General features: G+C 34.3%; 1 long non-coding RNA gene across 1 annotated transcript; it reads right to left on the reverse strand.

Moving 5' to 3' along the window:
* Positions 1-207: 207 nt before the first annotated feature.
* LOC140701150 (uncharacterized) lies at positions 208-20983 on the reverse strand. The gene is made up of 3 exons (XR_012080053.1): positions 20946-20983; positions 4523-4637; positions 208-434 (listed from the first exon to the last, which is right to left on the reverse strand). It is a non-coding gene; the product is annotated as an uncharacterized lncRNA (long non-coding RNA).
* Positions 20984-22202: the final 1219 nt, after the last annotated feature.

Genomic DNA, 22202 nt, shown 5'->3' on the forward strand with positions numbered 1-22202 from the left:
GTGGATTACACAGGTCCCCTTCTATGTTGCAGGAATCAGAAATTCATCTTCTCTGAAATATATAAACACTCTGGAGCTAGGCTTACCTTCTTTGCCCCCTCGACAGCATCAATGGTCTAGGGAATTCCTAATTCATTGTTATAGTATGATTAATAAAATTGTGACTGAAAAATTTTCTTTAGATAAAGGCACCTATTTTATGGCAAAGCCAGTACAACAATGGGCTCTTGTATGTGAGATTCATTGATCTTACTGTATCACTTATAAACATCTAGCCTGAAGAGCAGTGGAACAACATGCTGAGGTCTTGGATTAAGCACCAGTTTGGGGCGCAGCACCATGCATGGCTGGAACACGGTACTCCAAGGGACAGTACATGCATTGACTCAATGCTGGTATTTAATCTTGCATCCCCAGTTGATAGAAGTCATGAGCTAGAGAAATAAGAGGTAGATTTAGGGTTAACCTTTCTCAGTATTACTCTCAGTAATTCGCTTTTGAATGTGCGCATTACTTCCCTACAACTGAAAGATTTGTTGAGCAAGAGATCCTAGGTTCTAGTGGAGGAGACACTTTGCCAGTGGATAATTTAAGTTACACTGAACTAAAGTCTGGGATGACTGGACAAGTGGAGCTGGTTAACACAGTTTTGAAAAGACAGAGAAATAATGTACAGTGTTACAAGCTCTACCCTCTGAGAAATAGAAGACAAGATGTATCAGCAGATAATTCCTTTCCTTTTAACTCCTGGATGAACAGATCTGAGCCACAGTGGTTCCATGTGCACTGGTTGGAAGACATTTCTCATCATTAAACTACCAATTGCATTTTATTGTTAAGCTGTTAACAGCTCAGAAATGCACTGCCTTGAATTTTCTTTCCCTCCTTCCTAGCCCACTGTCTCTTTCCCCCTCAATTTTACAACCCTGAGATTGCATATCCCACGAAAGCTGTGGCCCAATTATCACCATAAACACAAACAAGAGACTCATGGAACATTTACATTTGTAAGATAATGTGCATGCAAAAACTGGTGAACAGAAAGGAAATAACATTTATAAAGTATTAATTATATATGGAGACATCTTTAGTGACTTTATATTGTGGTCTTTCTGTTCACATCTTTGAATGCCTAATTGGAAAGACAGAAAAAAAGAATAAAGAAAAAAATGCATCATCAGAAAATCGCCTAAACTAATATAACTAACATAAGTGCAACTGATATTTATCTTCCTGTGTCAGGCATTTTATTCATATTTTCTTATTTGATCTTCTTTATATACATAAGTAATGAGGCTCATAGACACTAGAAAATGTATTCAAGGACACACACCTAGATAAGTTGTTAGTTTAAACCTAGAATTGTGTATCTTTAAGCCATCCCTCTTGGCACTTAACTTTGTTGCTTGGATTGGCATTATACTATCAAGGACTAGGGTAAGTAGACAAATTTTCATGAAAGATTTGGCTAATAAATTAAATATAAATTAATTCATTTGACTTTTAATGCCAGCCTATATTCTGACACCAATTTGCAGTTTGGTAGCCAAATAAATTGATGATACCTTTGGCAGAAATGGAGACATTCAGGAAAGATAATATCTGGGAAAGTACAATAAGTTCTTACAAGATTCATTACTGTTGAAGTGATAAGGCACAATATATGATAAATATTTAGCAGGAAGCTGGAAATGTAAGATCCTGAAAAGATAAATCTTGGACAGATGGGATCTGGAGTCATTTTAATTAGTGGAGAGTTGAATTCCTTTTTTGGTTTGGCCAACATTGCTGATCCAAGGAAAAGGAAGAAAAAGAGGTTATCTATGAGACAGAGAGGGCAAGCAAAAGAAAATTTTAAAGAGAGTTTAACAACACTAAAACATATAGTAAGTTCAAGGAGAATGAGGACAGAAAAATTATAGATTTGCTGTTAGTATAATTAAAGATATTAACAGTAAAGATACTTCCAGTCAGTGGCTAAGTATAAAAGCAGGAATGTAAGAATTTAAACCCTGAGTGGTGAATATAGTGTCAGCAGAAGCAGAATACTCTTTGGAGAACTACAGTGCTTAAAAAAGAGAATTCAATACCATCGTTTTACAGTAGTAGTAGTAGTAGTAGTAGTAGTAGTAGCAGTAGTGAAGATGAGATCTGTCTACCAGACTGAATCCTCAACAATTATCCCAAAGCCTGGAATAATTTAAGTGCTCAAAATGTATTTTTTTTAGAAAAATGCATATTCTGAGACTCTTGAAAAGCAGAAGAAAGAGCCTTTGAGGAGAAACTGAATGCAATCATAAAAGAATTCAAATGGGGGGAAGGAAAAGGCAGAAGCAAATGAAAGATTGTAAAACAAAATGCTTTCTACAGAAGAAAGAGTGATAGTGACATCTTTAACAAAAATATCAAAAAAAACTAGTCAATATTTTGAAACAGTTCCCTGGACTTTATTTCTGAGAATTTATTACATGACATATACAGAATTTCAAAGGTTGGAGGGTAAAAAAAAATATGAAAGTACACAGACCAACACAGAAGTAAAGTGGAGAGAGAAGCCATAATCCAGGGAACGTGGTATAAAAAAATTATAGATCACACGGGAAAGCATCCAGCTGAAACACACTCATCTTGTATTAGTCATCATGATGTTGCACCTTTAATTTTTTCTTGTTCATTTAAAGGAATGCTTACTATGTATTTAAAGAGAAATACTCAAAATCATCAGCAACTACCATTTTTAGTTTAGATTTAATAAAAGAAATTTAATTGCTATATAGTTTTATACTGATGTACAGAGTAGAGAGATTTTTATTTTTTAATTGAACACTAAAAAGATCTTAGAAAATATTTATGAAAAATAATTTCATAGTCATTATTTCATGAGAAAAATGCACTAAGTTTAGACGTTTAAACTTTGCTGAAGTCAAGAAATATGAAAGTAGAAGAATTCTTTACAAAGTTACCTTGTTTAAATTTTATGAGTCTCAACTAAGGTATTGTTAGGCAGAGCTAAAATTATTGTGAAGATTCTCACCTTGAGAATAACAGAATACGAATCTTAGAAGAAATATATGTATATTTCTGCTAGATTTCTATTATGCAAAGCTCTCTTAAAAATCCTTACATGTCTTCAGTACAGCCATGTAAATCTAGTATACTTCAATTAAAAAAAAAAAAAGCACAGTCATTCTTACCATTAATGGGAACTTTCTACCAACTGAAGGAGCTGACACTATTCAAAAAATCTTTATACCGAATTAAAATCATTCTTCTTGTATCTTATTCCCATTGGCCCTGGTACTATCTGGGGACAGAACTCCATATAATAATTAAGTGACTCATAGTTTACATATGTTAGTCTTATAACAGCTCTAAGATTAGAAACTTGTTTGGCCATACATGTTTACCATTTGAGAAAACTCAAGCACAGAGAGTTTAACTAAGTAGTCCAAGTTTGCACAGCTTATATGTGGTTGAAAAGAGCATCAGAGGATTTTAATTTGGGCTCTAGGATTCACACTTAATCCTTAAGTTATTCTGTCTTTCAGTATGGCTTAAATAAAATGCTGCTGAATTATGCTGGGTTTGATATAATCATGATCAATTATCATAATATGATTTCTTTAATTTTTTGGAAGATTTACTACCAACGGTCTGTAGTCCATCTGTTTTCTGTGATGGCTCCCATAACTGCACTTTCTGCAATATTGGAATGTATTATTAAAATAACTACAGGAAATAAAATTGACCACATTGTGGTTATCCCCCAAAAAGGAGTTGACAAAGCCATTAAAACAACTTTTCCTACACTCCTTCCATTTTGAGTAAATTCAGCTTGTTTCCATAGAGCACATATAAACACTTAACCAGGTTGGTTCAGTTCCAGATTTGTATAGATTATGTTCATCAGAAGTCTCCAATCAATGGTCTTGACTAATTTAACAGAATGTAAATAAAATCAAAAGTTGGTCTTTCAAGTATGGTAGGAAAATCATGTGTTTGCATGAAATAATATGGCAGTGCTGGTTGACTTTGATAAGTTTTAATTGATATCCTTTCATTTTGAACACAATTCTTAAAATTACATGTTCAAGGGGGCACCATGCACTGTAACTTGGGAGTGATTTTTCCTCTTTATATTTTATTAATTGGCCAAATTTGAGGACTGGTTAGATATCACTTATAACTATTAATACTGAAAAGTGGACATGATGTTTCATCCTTTTCATCAATTTAAAAACATTTTTTGATTATCCACTCTGTGACAAGCCTTCATGTTAAATTCTAGACATTTAAAAGTAAGTAAGCCTTTGATTTCAATTGGCCTAGCCTATTCAAAATCTTGGATTCCTGAAAACTCTGTATTATTTAGGATGATTGTAACTATGATGAACTTGTGACTTCATACTTTAAATTTCTAAGGTAGTAAATATAATATTTAATATTTGTAACTTGGCAAATTGAATAGCATGATTACACTCTTTTAAAACTAGGAAAAGTAAGTCACAACAAGGTTTCTTGCCTTGAATAGTTTTCCGAAGTGGTCATATTAAAACTCCAGGCAGTCTGCTTCCAAAGTTCATGTTCTTAATCACATGGCACACTACCTCCTGGCCAAAATAATCCTGGATAAATGGCTGGGAACAAAAGACTGGCATAAATGAGTCAAAATTTTCCAAATTTACCCTATCACAGTGACCCAGGAGATTATTTAACAAGATTGCCACACTAATAAATTGATGCCCCCAGTGTCCCCAAATCTCCCAAGGAACTAAAATAACTGGCATAAGAATCTTGATTAACAAAGTGGCCTCACATACTGAGTTTTTAGCAGGCAAATACACTATGTGTTTTCTTTCCTTCTTAACATCTCAAAAGAATTGCCACTTATTAAGCAGTCACTTAGGTTCCATAGGATTCAGCTAATACATAATTTGACAGGACTGGACATTTTAATTACAGAAATGAGGCTATTTCTATGACTCAGGATTCTTGGGGGAGCCTTCATTAGCTAAAAGCCACCAGAAGAGGCATGGAGACTGCCTGCGATTTTATTCAGAGGGACAAGGAAAGAGGGCCTCACAAAATAGGGTTACAGAGGCAGTTGTGAGAAAACTCTGCTTTTTTATTGCCCCTTCAAGGTCCACTTGAGTGGAAAGAGCTCAGTGGTAGAGCACATGCTTAGTATGCACAAGGTTCTGGGTTCAGTATCTCTTTAAAAAATAAAATAAAATAAAATAAAGGACCACTTGTTCAAGGTATGGGCTGCATTTATAAGTTAATATGGAAAACAGGGCTGGAATAAAATACTTTAATATTAAAATTGTCTTACAGCAGTGATATTTTGAATGGTTTTCTTTGATTCTTTTCTTGGTTTTGGAATTTCTAAATTTCCCGAAATTAGTAATTTTTAATGATGAGTAAAATTATAATCTTAGAATTATATTCTTATCTTTATTTTATCTTGGATCAAAAACCTTTGAAATTATGGTAGAATTCCCATTTATTTATTATTTTTGGTACTAGAATAGAATGCTAACAAAAGAGACAAAATCTGTCCTGATTTTCATACATGACACTACTTTCATTTGTAATAAAAATTCATTTGACTGCAGTTATTGCAGACTTTTCACATCCTGTTCTATCTTATCAATCTGCTTGAAATAGTTTAACTTTTGAGAGACTAAGAAAAAATACATTTCATTTGGATTCAGGTTATATTGGCAAGCTTTCTCAATTGTTAAGAATATTGCCGTATTACCATATTTTGAAATCATCTGCACTATTCTGTAAGAAATTAGTTTTTATTGTTCTGATTTAAATATTTATTTTCACACTCATAATATTGTGTATGATTTTCAAACTATCCCTTGGATATCAGAAAGATAAAATATCTTTACAATCTCTATCACCTATTTCTTAACAAAGTGTTGCCATAATCTTTTCCTCCTTTAAAAAAAATAAAACAAACCAACCAACCAAAACAAAATGGTTGATAGATTGGCAGTGTTGGCCCATTGGTGGCCAGCATTTGATGGCAAAGCTCTAAAACACATTTTTGAATATTTACCTGACTATTCTTTATTATTAAAAGTATTTGACCTTCTGAACATGCAAATAAGTATACAGTACACATAGATTCATTACGGCTACAAAAGCTATATTGAGCTATATTCGTGGCTAAAATACCATGAGCAGCACTGACACCAGCACTGCAAATTCCCAAGATGGCGAACATTTATGGTAATGTTCTGAATAGAAGATATTTTAGGTCTTCCTTCTATTTATGTGGTAGTTGCTTTCTTTGAAAAATTCCTAGAAACATTTAATTCATATAAAAATTTTAATATTTTGTGTTTATGTGAATTTTACTTTTAGTGTCAGATAATTTTGAACAGCTGTTTCATTTACATGAATTAGATTCATAAAAGTCATTGGTAGAAGTGAGCAGATCTTCATACTGTAGAAAGAAAGTTAATTGTAATTTAGGTAACACATATTCTGTGGGGAAAATTGGAGAGGATAGAAGGAGTGGATATGATCAGAAACATGCTGATTAAATAAAATAGAGCATCATTTAGTAGTGCTTTGGGAGCTTTGTAAGGAGCTGGGGGTTTGTATTGTAAAGAATGGAAACCAGTACAGAGAATTCCCAGGTTTTTACATAAAAGAAGATTTTTTAGTAGGATGGATGCAGGATAGATTAGAATAAAGTAACATGGGGATAGGGAAATATTAAAACATTTCAAAATAAGAATTTTCATACATAGAAGTTATTCAAATGGTAGGAACAAAGAAGGAGGAATCTATTTCTGCCATCAACTTATTAACCTACATTACCTTGTAGACGGTAGAACTATTACGTGAGATGCTAGGAAATGGAGAGAATTTGTTACAAAATTCATTTACTAAGAACATACCAACTCTCAGTAGGCATACACAGAGCTTGAGAAGTGAGCTCTGAAGCTCAGAATAATTTAAGAATAATTATTGAAGCCATAGGCCAGGGGTGTACTAGGAGAGAGTATAAATTATTAAGAGAGAAGAAGAAAGACCAGAACCCTGGGGGTGAGGAAAGTAGAGAGAGTAGCCAAGGAAAAACATTGAGAAACATTTTCAGAGAGCCAGGAGAATCAGAAGATGCAAGTGAAAGTGTAAGGGTCAGTTATTAGTGTTGTCACTTATGCTTGAATACGGTGAGGAAACAGTGTGAGAGAAGAGTTGGCATAGAGAATAAGAGTTTGTTCCCTGGGTAGTTATCTTTTCCTTCCATGATCTGATTCAACGTTTCAAAGAGTCAATTTCCAAACTGGGAAGTATAACAAGAAATTACATAATTTGTTTAGTCCCTAAGTTTAGTACATGAAGAATTTCAGGAGAAAATGTGAAAAACACTTTCACTGAAACAAAAAACAAAAAACAAAGATTTCTTTGTTGACAAAATGAAATAAATGATACACAAAATTTATGATTACTTGTTTTCTTGTGTATAACTTGTACAAATACACACGAACCAAAAAATAATACTTATTCATTATACTCCCTGATTTAGACATTAATTTCTGAAGTTGTAGAGGATGTTGGTTTATATCATTTTTGTTTCCTTTGGTAAATAAAGGTTAAGCAGTATAATAAAAGAACTCCTATTCATTAGTTCTTCTTCCTAATTCATCAACTAGTGTGTAGTTGATTACAGAATTTTACCTAACATTCTACATTGTTAAAATACAGTATCTGTCTTTTTTTACATTATATTTTCTGTATATTAAAAATATTTTAAAATAATCAATATTAATGTGCTATACATCATTTATATCACTAGTTTAAAAGTATTTATTCTGGATTAAGTTTCTAAATGTGGCTTCCTCTAAATTATGACAACTTATAATTATTTACTTACATTAAATAGTAGAATTATATGTAAATACATACACATGTAATTTATTAAATACTAGAATTCTGAAAAAAAAGTGAAGTAATTCACTGGATGTTCAAGATAGGGAGAGGGAGAGAGAAAACAAAAGAGAATAAAATTGTAAGTTAGATGCTTACTTGTCATATTTTAGCCCAGAGGAAATCTAAACTGCCTTTGTTTCATGGCAAGACTTGTGCAGAATATGCATACTTTTACATGCAGGGAGAATTTATTCCAAATGGATCTACATCCACATAAATAATGTTTCTACAGTGAAAATATCACCCTATTGTAAAATATTTCACCTAAGACTATTCCAAAGAACTTTGTTTAAAAATCATAGTAAAAGGGAGGCTAAAACAGCAAATACCTAAAGAAAAGAAAATCCACAAAATGTAAATAAACCACATTATTATTGAATAATCCAAAACAAAACACATTCAAACTTTGCAGTCACTATTGCTTTTCTGTTGGGGAGAATTTAAAAAAAAAATCTTAATGTCCAGAGGTTTCCTCACTACCTCCAAAATATTTTCTCAATAGTTTATCAAATAGCAATGATATATAAATCAATAGAATTACCCAAATCATTTCATGAGTGACTTTTTGGGTCTTGGAAATAATTTTTAGATTTTTTTTTAAATGGAAGAAAAGTCCCCATTGTTTAAGTTACAGCTATGTGAAGAGGATAACCAAGCAAACTGTATTTTTGAACACTCTGAGTTTATGAATGGCATATTATGAATCTAGTAAAAGCAATCTATTGAACCCCCAAATTATCGGTAATTAATATCTTACTATATTCTTTATCCATTGTTACTGTTTTTCTTTTCCTCTCCTCTCCTCTTCTTTTCCCCAAGTCTCAGATCAGTAAATTATCTGTGTTCCTCCTTAAGCTCCTTAGAGTAAAGGATCCCTCCAAATAGTCTGGCGAATTCCACAGCACTGAAAACTTTTTGCAGTAGGAAAATACTGTCATATTCAACATTGTATCACCATCTGTAACAAGGTGCCTGGATGGCAGGATCATACAAAGTATCTTTACTGCTCTATCCTGGCCTCCAAAATTTAAGACTATTTCAAAAATTTTTCAGTGTTTGCAAACAATGCAATCAATTAAGACACCACAAATAAAGGCTTTTCTGTTAAGTTAAAAAAAAAAAACACATTGAAAGAGCCATGGCATAATTTAGACAAAAATGAAATGTTACATTTAAAAGAATGGGTAAAAAATAATGATTTGATATCAGTGAAGAATATCAAAATGAATCATGCAGAATTTGATATTGGAGTCAAAGGACAGAAATATGGAAGAACTTAATTTCATTTACTGAGTATGACACTTGGCCATGCCTAAAGCTCACCTCACCCTTGGCATTTTCAGTTATATGAACCAACTTTCAACTTGGTTATTCTCATCGAAGAATGATCTGCTCACTTTGGAACAGAACAGAGAAGTTGCTCATAGCTCAGTCCACACTTTCCTTGAGATGTCGTTTTGCTGTTTCTCATTACCTTTGAAGGTGGACTTATAAATTCCTTGGCAAATAATGTAACTGGCACCTACTCTTCTAGGAGCGAGGCATACAGCTTTGAATTTTTAAGTTCACGATTTTTTTTCAAGGAAAAAACATACATATTTTAAATTAAAATTTCCCTGATTATTTTTGTATGCCATTTCCATGCCTGCCATGCACCAGGTGCAGCCATCTTGGAAAGTGCTAGATGGTTAGGTCTGGGGGAGCACAGGGGTTATTATATCTCCCTGCTCCATAGCACTAGTCACTGACTTTGCTGCGATTCCCTGCCGTCTTGCCTTCCTTCCCTTCAGCTACTGTGGCAGCCCCTTGGCTTGTTCCTGGAGGAACTCCAAGCCTGTCAGATCTTGCTGCAAGACTATCCATTTTCTGTATAATTTCCTTTCAGTTGTCACTCCAAGAGAGCAGCTTTATCCTTGTAGGGGACAGGACCACGTGCTGATTGTGGCAGAAGGTGAATGTGATGTGCTTCAAGCTTGGGGCTGCTTCTTAGCCTCAGTGTTCTTGTCATCAGTGAGCAGGTCCCTTATGACCAGCAGCTCATCCCACATGGAGATAATGCACCTGGAGCCTGGGTGCTTCTCCATCCCGCTGTGCTTCTGGACCACACAGTGATCACATTCCATCAGAGGCCTGGTGTGGATGAAGACCATGCCATCCTACATGTCCTTTATCTCCTTCATGGCTTCAAGTCCTCCCCCACCCCACTTCCCCCCTGGGGTGGTCCCCAAATCTAGGAAAAAGCCTAGTGCTTCAGACACCAGCCATTTGTTCAGCCAGGTCCCCACGCTGGGCTCAGTACTGCTCAAGAGCTGGAGTGAATGTGGGGCAAATTTGTCTGGTAAGCTCTGGGGCCATGGAGGAGCCCTGTGGGCTGGATGGGAAGAGGGGGCTCCCCAAGAAGGGAAAGTGAGCCTAGAACTCAGGTTTGTTTTTCAATATGGTTTTGTCATGGTTTTTTAATTTATTGACATATTTAAAAATAATTTATAAATATGGTTTATATTATTAAGAGTAATCTTTCTTTATTAAAAATGTCACTCATGTTTTATCTCATATAGCATGTACTTTTAGATACACAAGGTTGATTTTTGCCCGGTCACAGGATTGAATGATATTATGAGGAAGAAACGAAATAGATGATACCCCCCCACCCCATTTACACTTCCCTTTCTTTGCTGGAACTTCGTGAAAGTATATCTCATACAGTCAGTGTATGTCAGCCAATTACATTTTATACAATTTTTAAAGGCTACTTTCCATTTACAGTTATTACAAAATATTGACTATATTCCCCTATTGTACAATACATCTGTTGACTGAAATAAATGCACAGCCTGAAGTTGAGAGTTATGTTTTATTTGACGGACATTTCTGTGGACTTGAACCCCTATGAGCCCGGGATGACAGCCTCTCAGATCCCTCTGAGGGACTGCTCCAAAGAGGTAGGGGAGGAGTTAGGATATATAAGAATTTTACAACAAAGACCAGGTAGTTGGAACATTAAAAGATTATTTGTTAACTAAAGAAAACCAGGCATTTCAAGTTAAAGAATTCAGTGCTTTTCTATATATGGGAGGAAGCAAACATTTGTGCTCATTGAATCCATTCCTTTGACAAGCATCTAGCTACCTAGGGCCAGTATCCTGTCCTTTCTTATTCTGAGTCCCCTCAGAGTGCACCATTGTGAGTGGCTGCAGAGGCTGGGCTACAGGCTTGTCTTCACTGGGGGGTGGTGGCAGTGGCTGGCGGCTTGATGACTTCAGCATTCTCTGTTTACTGATATGTTTCCAGTATTTTTCGTTCACCCATCCTTGAGCCTGTCTTACACCCAAAAGTCTGTACTGCCCACTCCCTCACCCCTGCATTGCTCCTCTCCCAGTCACTGGTAACCAGTAATGTGTTCTCTGTATCTAAGTCTAATTTTTTGTTGTAGTTGGTATATTCACTAGTTGTATTTTTTAGATTGCACATGTAAGTGGCATCATATGATATTTGGCTTTCTCTGTCTGACTTACTTCACTTACTATAATATCCTGCAAGTCCATCCATGTTGCTGCAAATGGCAAAAATTTTGTTCTTTTTTATGGCTGAGTAGTATTTCTCATATACATACACCACATCTTCTTTACCCATTCATCAGTTGATGGACATTTAGATTGCTTCCATATCTTGGCAATTTTAAATAATACTGCTGTGAACACTGGGGTGTAGATATCTTTTCAAGTTAGCATTTTTTTTTTCAGATATATACCTAGGAGTGGAATTGCTGGGTCATATGGTAACTCTGCTTTTTTTTTTTTTTTTCTGATTCATTTTGGAGAGTTGTAATAAAGGAGTTGTGAAAACAGTGCTTACTATCTTTATGAGATTTCCCATTCATTTAAAATGTATATGAGATTGTCAATCCCCAAATTTTAGAAGTGATTCTTAGGTTGACATCATTTTAAAAGAAAATTGAGAAAGTTAATAAATGTTAAAAGATACAAAGCCTTAGTCCATTTGTAGTTTACAGTGTTGATTTGACAAATATTCAGGCAGCACCTTTGAAATGATTATAATAAAAGTGACATTTCTAAATCAAAGTCACCATGTAGAACCCTACATGCTAAGTTACTCCACACATATCAGAAAGAAAAAGGGGGTAAAAATTAAAGTAAACTTATTACCGGGTTGATAAAAATTAAGGCTAAATTGATGAGTAGTATAGTAAGACATAAATTGCACTTTCTTGGGTATTTATTTGTGTTTGTTTTGACGTGCCTTTAGAAAATACTATATTTTACATAAGTTTATGACAGCTGCTTTATATTATGGGGATGTATACAGATATGCCTTTTCATTAAAAATAGTCATGGATCAAAGGGTAACAATAAACAAAAAATGTTCTTTTTCATTGTATTTTTCATTCACAAATGTTCTTAAGAGAAAAAGAGAGGTCAGCAAACACTTGTTTGTTCACATATTAACTCTGACACAAAACACCTCACAAACATTAATTCTCCTCTGTATGCACTCATAAAGTAAAGGTTGCACATGAGATGAACAGAAACACTAAATATTCAAATACATAAACAGTCGTAAATGTTAACCCTATCCCATTTTAGCATATTCATTAAGTCTATTTCTGCATAACAATTAATGACTCATGCTGTCTCAGCACCAACTTGGCAGATAATGAGGAGGCTTCTGTATGTTAAAATGTAAATGATCTTAGTGACCAACTAACAGAGGACATATATTTCTTTTTCATTAGAAAATCTAGCCAGTAGGGAACTCAAATTGCAGTAACATTTTCTTGGGAATAAACTTAAAATTTCTTCCTTCAGTAAAAACAAATTTTTTCAAAGACTTTAACTAGAAATCTGATCATATATGGTTACACAAGACAGGCCACTCCTATTGTCTGGAACATGATTTTTCATGCATGTGACTGTTAATGCAGACATAATCCCTGTCCTTCAATGTGAGAGCAATAATGGGGTTCCAGTCAGCTCATCTCAGTGGCGCACAGCAATGTCTTAAGTATGTCAAATGAACATTTGCTATGTAAACATTGCTGTATATGGACTGAAAGTTGCCACAGTCTAATTAATCAAGGTTTATAATTATTTCTGAAACAATTTTATAGTGTTCCAAATCCATGCAACAGATCTCTCTTAAATTTCTGTCCTCCAAATAAGGATGAAACTTGGTCATTAGAAACTCAGTGTGAAGACAAGCCTCCAAATCCTAGCCTCAATCCCATTCTCTCAATCGTGTGTGGGGTGTTATTCTCCATTTTCCCTCATTCATGTTCTCACTCTTTTATTTATTCATTTGTTCATTCATTCAAACACTGTTTTATCAAGTTTTAGGTAAGGTAGACCAATAGCCTCTAGCCCATAAAAAATAATGTCTAATGGAAATTAGGAACAAATAATACACACAGGATGTAGTAAGTCTTCACGTGATGTAAGAACAAAGTTACATATAGTAAAGGAAGATTTGGGAGTCGCTAGGGGCTATGTAACGGAACCCTTCATGCAGGAAGTTATCTTTTAGGATTGAAAATCAAACTGCAATTTTAAGGACACACAATGGGATAAGTAAAAAGCTCTAAGAAGGAAAATAATTGCAAGGACACAGAGTGATGAAATTTGGGATGGAGTGGAACTATGGTGAAATAGCAGAGTTACAGAGAAATCTGATGACATGGCTCGAAACGGAGGTAGGTACTAGATTATAAAAACACTTTATGCTGAAAGTTTATACTGATAGTTTGTGGGAAGCCACTCAGGAATGTTTAGCTGGAAATAGATTTAATCAGATTTGGATTTAAGAAGTGAGCCACATGACTTAAGAAAAATACATTTTTTTCTTTACCTCCACTGAAAACTATACTTTAACACAATTTTTATAAAACTCAAGAATAAGCAAATTAAACAATATAAATTTTAGGGATGCATACATATGTGTAAATCTGTTATGAACAACACATGTATTAAAAATACAAAATTCTTGCTATTCTCAAAGGATAGTGTTTACTACTGAGGGAACAACAGGTAGAAAGGATTTCGAGGAGGGCACAGGGAAGAGTATACTTAAGAAGTTCTCTTTTTAAGCTGGATAGCACAATCAGGGAATGTTACTTGATTATTATGCTTTGTAACACTAATATACATTATCAGTTTCAAATTTTACATAATAAACCAGTTAAATTGAGTAGACATTTAAATTAAAATATTTGAAAACATTACAGATGAATTTTTAAATATTATGTAATAAAATATCTGGAAATGAATTAGGAGAGACAGAACTAGAATTAATGCAACAGCTCAGGTAATAAAGAATGAGACACATTACAGAGTAGCGAACTCTCACCGAAGGGAAGAAGTCAGATTCAGTAAGTGGTTAGGGAGAAAGGTGAACAGTAATGAAGGTTGCACCAAAATTCAAGGGCAGGTGGGGCTCTAAAAGAAGAAAGTGTTCATGAATGTTAAACATTGCAGAAAATGGGAACGGAAAAGTACAACTTGATTCTTAAACTCTGGAAATACTGGTCAACTTGGCCACAACTTTTCTGTGTCTTGGTGGAGGCTGAATCCATACTGCAATATGGATTCAAGAATTTCCACACTGTTGTTGCTTAGGGGTGGTGATCTGGTTTGGGTGGGGGCAGGTGTATATTTCTTGTATTGATGCTATGATTATAGAGAAATTCTATTTATTTCAGCTCAACCAAAAATTGCATTCTTGAGATGCTCTTATTACACTTATTTTTAACAATGTCAATCATCATCATCATCATCATCATCATTATTATTATTACTGTATTGCTCTTTGAGGTGATTTTAGGAGGAGTTGATAAGAAGGAAGATCTTTTTATGGCACTAGCATAGTTAAGAAAAAATCAGGATATAAGAGAGTTAGTGAGATCCGTGTAATGCGATGGTTAAAATAAATGATCGACTTTGAAACTAATTCTCCTAACTTGAATTCTGGCTCCTTCACTCACTCACTGAGGGAAGTTCAGTGAGTTAATGAACTTTTTTTTGCCTCAGTTTCTTTGTAAAGGCATTACCTACCTTATAGCATCGTTAGGATTAAAATAGTTAATACATGTAAAACACTTAGAGCATTGTTTAGCTTAAAGCCGTCTATTATAACTATTAATATTATTTTGGTGAAATTGTGAAGAAATTGTAATTCCTTGTCCTTCCTTTCTGTTCTTTATATTGCAAAGACATATTATGTGTTACTTATAAATAAGATGCATGCATGCCTGTATGCCATTTTAATGTCATATTGGAACACTGAAGAATTATTTAATTTACTAGTTATTAGTACTAGTTACTGTTCGATTTTCTATTTCTAAGTTGATTAGGACTTAAGCTCTGTGAAATTATATATTAATTTGAAAAAGAAGAAGAATCTAAATTAATTCTGCCTCGTGGAAAAGATAAACCCTAATGCTCAAAGTTCTATTGCCTTGTATGATGTTAACCAGTTTTGTCTTCAACTTTGCAAATTCATTTCAGTATTATTTTTCTTAGTGACTTTGATCTCCTTAAACTAGTTTTACTATCCTGCTGATGTTCTCATTCATAAGATAAATACCTTTTTTGGCTTGTGCTCAGTATATATGTGTGAGAGTCATGGTTTTAATTTTGTCTGTATTAAACTCATTTTAATTTTGTTTGTACTTTTGAAAATGTATACCTAATTGTTTATAAGTCACTTTAAGCAACTTTGCCACCTTGTACAGTAGTAATAAGTCAATATAAAATAAATCCCAGTAAGAAATTGAGTAGTGTTTGAAATAAGGTGATCCTTATCTGGATATGGAAATATTATTATAATGTCTGGGAAGCTTTTTTCTTTATATCCTAGGAACAGTTAAGCTGCCCCTAGGCCCTCAGGGAACCATTGCGTCTATATTTTATTTCAGAATATGAAGGCCTGGGGGATTTACTCTGCCCTAAACCTCAACATCATTCCACAGACTTCTCCCCTCTTTACACCTATTGAAACATTTGAAGGCTGTCTTTTTTTTTTTTCAATTTAGATCAAAAGGAATTCTATCATTATAAATTTGTTTAGCACTGTTGACATGCAGCAAATTTTTTGTTTTGTATTCTGCAAAGGTCTGTCTTTCTCCTTCTGGGTAGGATGTTTTTGAATGATGATACCAGATGAGACCCAGATCAAACAAGCCGACTCAATTTCTTTGTGGACTGATGCTGTGGACTGCCTGTTCTCCATTAGACAGTGTGTCTGAAGCTGTAAGTATATGGTGAGGAGGAAGAATGAGGAGCAGGTGGGTAGAGAATAAACAAATAGTCCTCATTTGCTGAATAATCCCAAACCCTTGGAAGTGTAACCTCCAGGCAAATTTGATCTTGCTGTCACAGATAAAAGGCTTCACAGCCAACCAAGCTAAGCCATCTCTTTTCAGCCCTTTTTCATTATTAATCATTATAATGAGCTGAAAATTATGTTGCAGAGTGGATGGAGATGGGGAAGTGGAGAGGGAATGACATGCTGATTAATTACATCAGTACAAAGAAAAGGTTGACAGCTTAGGAAAGAAGATACTTCATAGAAAAAATAATTATAATGTTAGAGGATGGCTGAGATTATGAAGACAAGTGGAAATATTAGTCTTGAATAGTAGAAGGGACACTTGTTCTTCCAAGATTAGAAGTAAACTTAGGTGTGTTGATAAAAATATGATAATGCTTTTCATTAGCCTTGCACTTTATAATCATGATGTACTTTTACATATTTGGCTCATGTTTGACACTTATTACATCTGTTCACATTGTTTATCCATAAGCTAAGGCCCAAATATCTGCTTTTGCCAATCCTTTTTTTTTAATCACTTTTGAAAAGTTATCTTCAGCTTTGGATAATATATTTTTCCAATAAAGTAATATTATGATCACAGTCTTGTAAGTATAATCGAGGACATTGATACGTAGTGGTTCATACCTGTGTTCTAGATCAGAGTTAAGATCTACAATTCATTAGCTGGGTGACTTTGGGTAAGACATTTTATCTGGTTATGTCTTGGTTTTCCGATCTGTAGAATGAGAACAATGATTTTACCTATCTCATAGGGATGCTGTACCAGCGTATGTAAAACCATTTGTGCCAAGCCCAGGGAAAGCCCCTAAGAACTGTTAACTAGCATTATTCTGTGTTATATATTTGGCATTTCAGAAATTGTCTTAATATTTCCTCTATGATAGATTGATTAATAATTGAAGATATTAGATATAACAAATATAAATTAAGCATATAATTAAAGAAAATGTCTTGTTTTATTGAATGCAATGTATTAAAAATCTTGTATGTATATTTGTGTGTATATATACATAATACATAATATATGCATACTATATATATATGTGTATATATATACACACACACACTTCTGTGTATTTGGCTAAAAGGAAGATAAAATATTTATTTTTCTGCTTAATCATCTTTACTGTGGTATTTTTGTTATAAGAAATATTCCTTTTTTTCTCCACATTTTAATAATAAACAACAACTTCCAAATTTTGTACATTTTGTGTTGTTTTTATAATGAAGTGAATTTGAGTGCTTTAGTCTTTCTAAAATTTGCATAACAAGAAAGAAACAAATGAAAAACACATTGGAGTTGATGGCCATGGATAGGAACTAATCATAAAAATGATTTATTTGTGTGACAATAAAAGCGTTCAAATACAATATGTATTCTTTCACTAACAAATGTTAAGACTCCTTTCAAGTCAATATCTATAGAACAAGTTTGTTCTCTTTTAAATCTATATAATATCCCATATATTGTAAATACAAAGTCAATAACATTTTTGTTTTCTTGTTTTTAGTTATTAAAGTAACCATTAACTTAATAATGGTAGATGTTTAGTTTGATTTGGGGACACGACTTCCACTATCTTGGGTCACATGTTTCCCATGGTGTGACTGAACTCCAAATTCTACGGGCAGCATATTTCTCACACCTAACCAATCAGAACTGCATTTGGGGAGAAATTAAGGGATGAGTATATAGCTCATTATAAATGTATTGATCATATGATATGAAAAAGGCATTAAATGTCTTGAACTCAATTAAGTAATATGGGAAAATAATTCCCATTAGGCTAATATTTTAAGTTAGAATAAAATAATTATCATATTAGTACTATGAAAAAGATGACTGAACATCTATAAATCCTACGTATATTCCTTTAGAATTCTGGGAAAATATTCTTTGGGGACAAAAATGTTGATATAAGACTAGTTTTTTATTGGGAAATTATTTTATTGAAATGATTGGGAATTATTCACTCCAGTAGGGAATGTGAAATGGTGCAGCTAATCTGAAGAACAATTGGGCAGGTCCTCAGAATCTCTAACATAACAGAATTATCATACAATCATTTCACTCCTGGTTACAAACCCAAAAGAAATAAAACTTTAATGTCCATACAAAAACTTGTGTATCAATGATCACAGAAGTATTATTCATAATGGTCTCAAAGCTTAAACATCCAAAATGTTCATAAACTGATGAATGCATGAATAACATGGAGTATATTCATATGATGTAATATTATTTGGCAATAAAAATAAATGAAGTACTGGCACATGCGACAACATAAATAAACCTTGAAAACATTATACTAAGTGCAGGAAGCCAGTCTTAAAAAAACATGTATTGTATGATCTAGTTTTGTTTTTTTTTTTACGAAGTGTCCATAATTGGAAAATCTATATAGACAGAAAATAGATTATTGTTTGTTTAAGACTGGAGAGCTTGGCGTCAGGGGTGGGTAATGACTGCTAATAGGTATGGAATTTCTTTTTGAAAGGATGGAAATGTTCTGAAGTTGATTCTGGTGATGGACGCACAATTCTGTGCATATACTAATAACTGCTGAATTTGTACATTTTATACTGGTGAATCTTTTGGTAGATGAATTACATCTCAGTAATGCTCTTTTCATAAAACATAAATAATTTGGAAACAAGAAAATTAAATATTTCTTCATTCTTTCACTATCATTTGCTAATCTCCTACTATTACTAGATAATGCTCTACTTGTGGAGACATTAAGCTTTAATGGCTTACTGATAAAATGGCACTTATCCACATTTTGAGAAATGCATTTATATTTCATGGATTTTCAGATTTAACAAGGTATTTGGAAAATCATAAGGTTGTGAAAGACATCAGGGGACCAGTATAGTCTCAAACAAACTTCATCATTTTACAGTTAAAAGACAGATCTCCAGTGACTTGCTCGAAAACACACTATTTCATTAAATATAGTTAAAAAGCCAAGTCATCATTTTTCAACCCATTTTTTTTTCTCATACTTTATGTTCTCTTTTTGCTCAAGAGGTGTTGAAAATCTTAAATGCTTTCAGCTATCAGGAGATCATGGAAAATTTTGAAACTACTTCAAAGTATGAGATGGATGGCCAAAATTAAGGCAGTGCTGGTGAGAACATTTTCTGGACAAGATTAAATAAGTAAAAGAGTGCAGACTAGACTCTCAGCTTATGTTTTAAAGATGAACTTGAGAAAATATTCAGTTTAGTCTAACTATCGGGTTGGAATTACTTCCACAATGTTCATGCCAAGAATTCAACCCTTTTTTCCCCTTAAATCTCAATGGTATTCTATCCTTTCATAAATAGCTTTAAAAATAAACTTCAAGGATTGTCATTCATCCTAAGACATTATTAATTAAATTTTTAGGTCACAATATTTAATGTTAAGAATATAATATTCTAAGAGGGAGAGAAGGAGGAATGAATAGATGTAGCACAAAGGATTTTTAGGGCAATGAAATTATTCTGTATGATACTGTAGTGGTGGTTACATGTCATTATGTGTTTGTCAAAACCCATAGGATGTACAACATCAAGAGTGAACTCTTATGTAAACTATGAAAAAAAAAAGAACTAATTCCTGAGTCAAACTAATGCAAAAGCGTTTGGAAGAAAAGTAGAAACCGTCAGTGGAGTCACAGAAGGAAAGGCCAGTGACTTCGTAAATAAACAGACACCAACAACAAAAACAATTATAAAAATAGTAGAATGTATTGAACTGGAATTTATATCATGGAAGCATTTCAAAGAGAAAGAGAGACCGACTGTGCAAATGAAGCCAATAAAGTGTGGACTGAGAATTCTTTTTTTCCTGTGATAGAATTGTTCTAAAATGAGATTGTGAGGGAGACACAACTCTACACATTTACACACACAAAAACCAAAGAATTCTGTATTTAAATGAGTGAATTTATGGCATGTAAATTATACCTCAAGAAATTTCTTTCAAAATGAGGGAGAATTTAGCACATATCTATACTCAATAGAGCTGCTCCCAGGTATTCGTCTCACAGGGTAAATGAAAACAGATATTTAGAAAAAAGATGCATGCATAATATACAAAAATATTTATTCATAATAACCCACACTTGAACTAACCCTAATGTCCATTATTAAGAGAAAGGATTAATATTTTGTGATATAATCTTACAAGGTCAAATTATTCAGCCCTACAAACAGAATGAATGGCATATTCAAGTAAAAACATGTAACTCTAAAAACATTACTTAGAGCAAAAGAGAAAGACATCAAAGTACACATTGTGATTTTTTTCATTTTTATCAAGTTCAGCCACCTTCACATTGATGGATGCACATTGTGAGAGTGTGTGTATTCCAACTGAAATATGACAGAGGGTATACATTCTGTGTTAATGGATGTGATTCAAACCTATGGTTCATACACTGACTTTTCCAATACTGTCAAGGGTTAGGAATTTGAAAGATTTGTGAAATCATAAACTTTACATTGACACATTCCACTGTATTTTTCATGTATACAGATATAGACACAAAAAGAAAGGTAAGAAAAAATTACCATTAGACAATAATGGAAAAAGTGACATTTTAGTTACAACCCTCTCCTCTGACAACCCCCCCCTTCTCCCCACAGACACTGACCAGAAAGCTGACCAATCCAGGATGTCAGTTGCTGGTTGGGTTCCAGGTGGAATGTTGGGGTGTCCCCTGGGGCTTATTGTGGCTGGTGGATCCACGGTAACTGGGCAGAGCCCTCTGGTGGGTCAGTGCCATGGAGGGGCTGCTGTCCTCTGTGGAGCTTGGCTTTGGGCTGATCCTTAGGAAGCTGAGTGCTGTCCTGGTTTCGCTGCTGCCCAGTGGCCTGTGTTCTCAGTTCATGTTCCAGAGCCTCCACTGGGAGACAGTGTTGAGTCTGCCTGTCCTCACCTTATTGGTGGGTGTGCTATTTACTTGCAGACTTATTCAGTCTGTTAGAGGTGAACTTAATGGAAGACATGAAAAGCAACTGGCAAAAACACTGGCTACAAAGGTCGAAGAGAAGTGCCACCTCATAGACCAGCTTTATGCGGCTAAAAAGGAGTGTGCCAAGATGGAGACAACTGTAAAGAACACCAGGCTAGGGAAGGAGCCAGTAAATATACCCAGCCTCACTGACACTTACAGAAAGTTGATGATGGTCAACCTGAGTTCAAGGAAGGAAATCGATTTTCTCATCAAAGAACTAAAGAAAAAGAGATCCCTGCAGTCTATCTAAGAAGAGATGGCAGAGACACTAAAAGTGCTCAAGTTCCTGGAAGAGGTCATGAGAATCAGCACATCACAAGGGGCTTTTACCAACCAACCAAGCACCAAGTCCTGATGGTCCCTTTCCCAAGAATGGGCCCTCGTATTAGAGCTGTGCTGTTCCCTCTCCTCCACTCAGGCCTCCCAAACTGCCAGGCTGCGTTCACTCACTCAGTCAGATCTCCGCCTGAGCTGCACTGAGGCCAGTGGATGGAGGGCAATACCCTCCTGTGGACGAGTTCCTCCCTCCAGCTTTACCAGTGAGCACAGCAGTGAATTCCTTCGTGGTCAACATCTCTCATCAAAAATATATTGGAATTCCCAGAGCACACCATGAAGCATGGGACTTCTTTTATATTCAGCAAATGTTTGGATTATCTCATATTAGTTGTGAAAGAAATGTTATAATTGAGACTGATCTTCTACTTAGTTTGAATCTATATTAAGCCACATTTCTCAAGACAGTTTGGGTAACTATTACATATCAGCAATGTAAGTGAAGTGTATATATAGTTATTCTGTGTACAAAGATTGCATTATAATTTAAAATGTATGCAACTTGTCAACATAAACTTTTAGATGGCCATAGCATTTATTTCTAGAGTTTACTTCTGA

The sequence above is a fragment of the Vicugna pacos genome, chromosome 14, assembly GCF_048564905.1.
Source record: "Vicugna pacos chromosome 14, VicPac4, whole genome shotgun sequence".
Lineage (NCBI taxonomy): Eukaryota > Metazoa > Chordata > Mammalia > Artiodactyla > Camelidae > Vicugna > Vicugna pacos.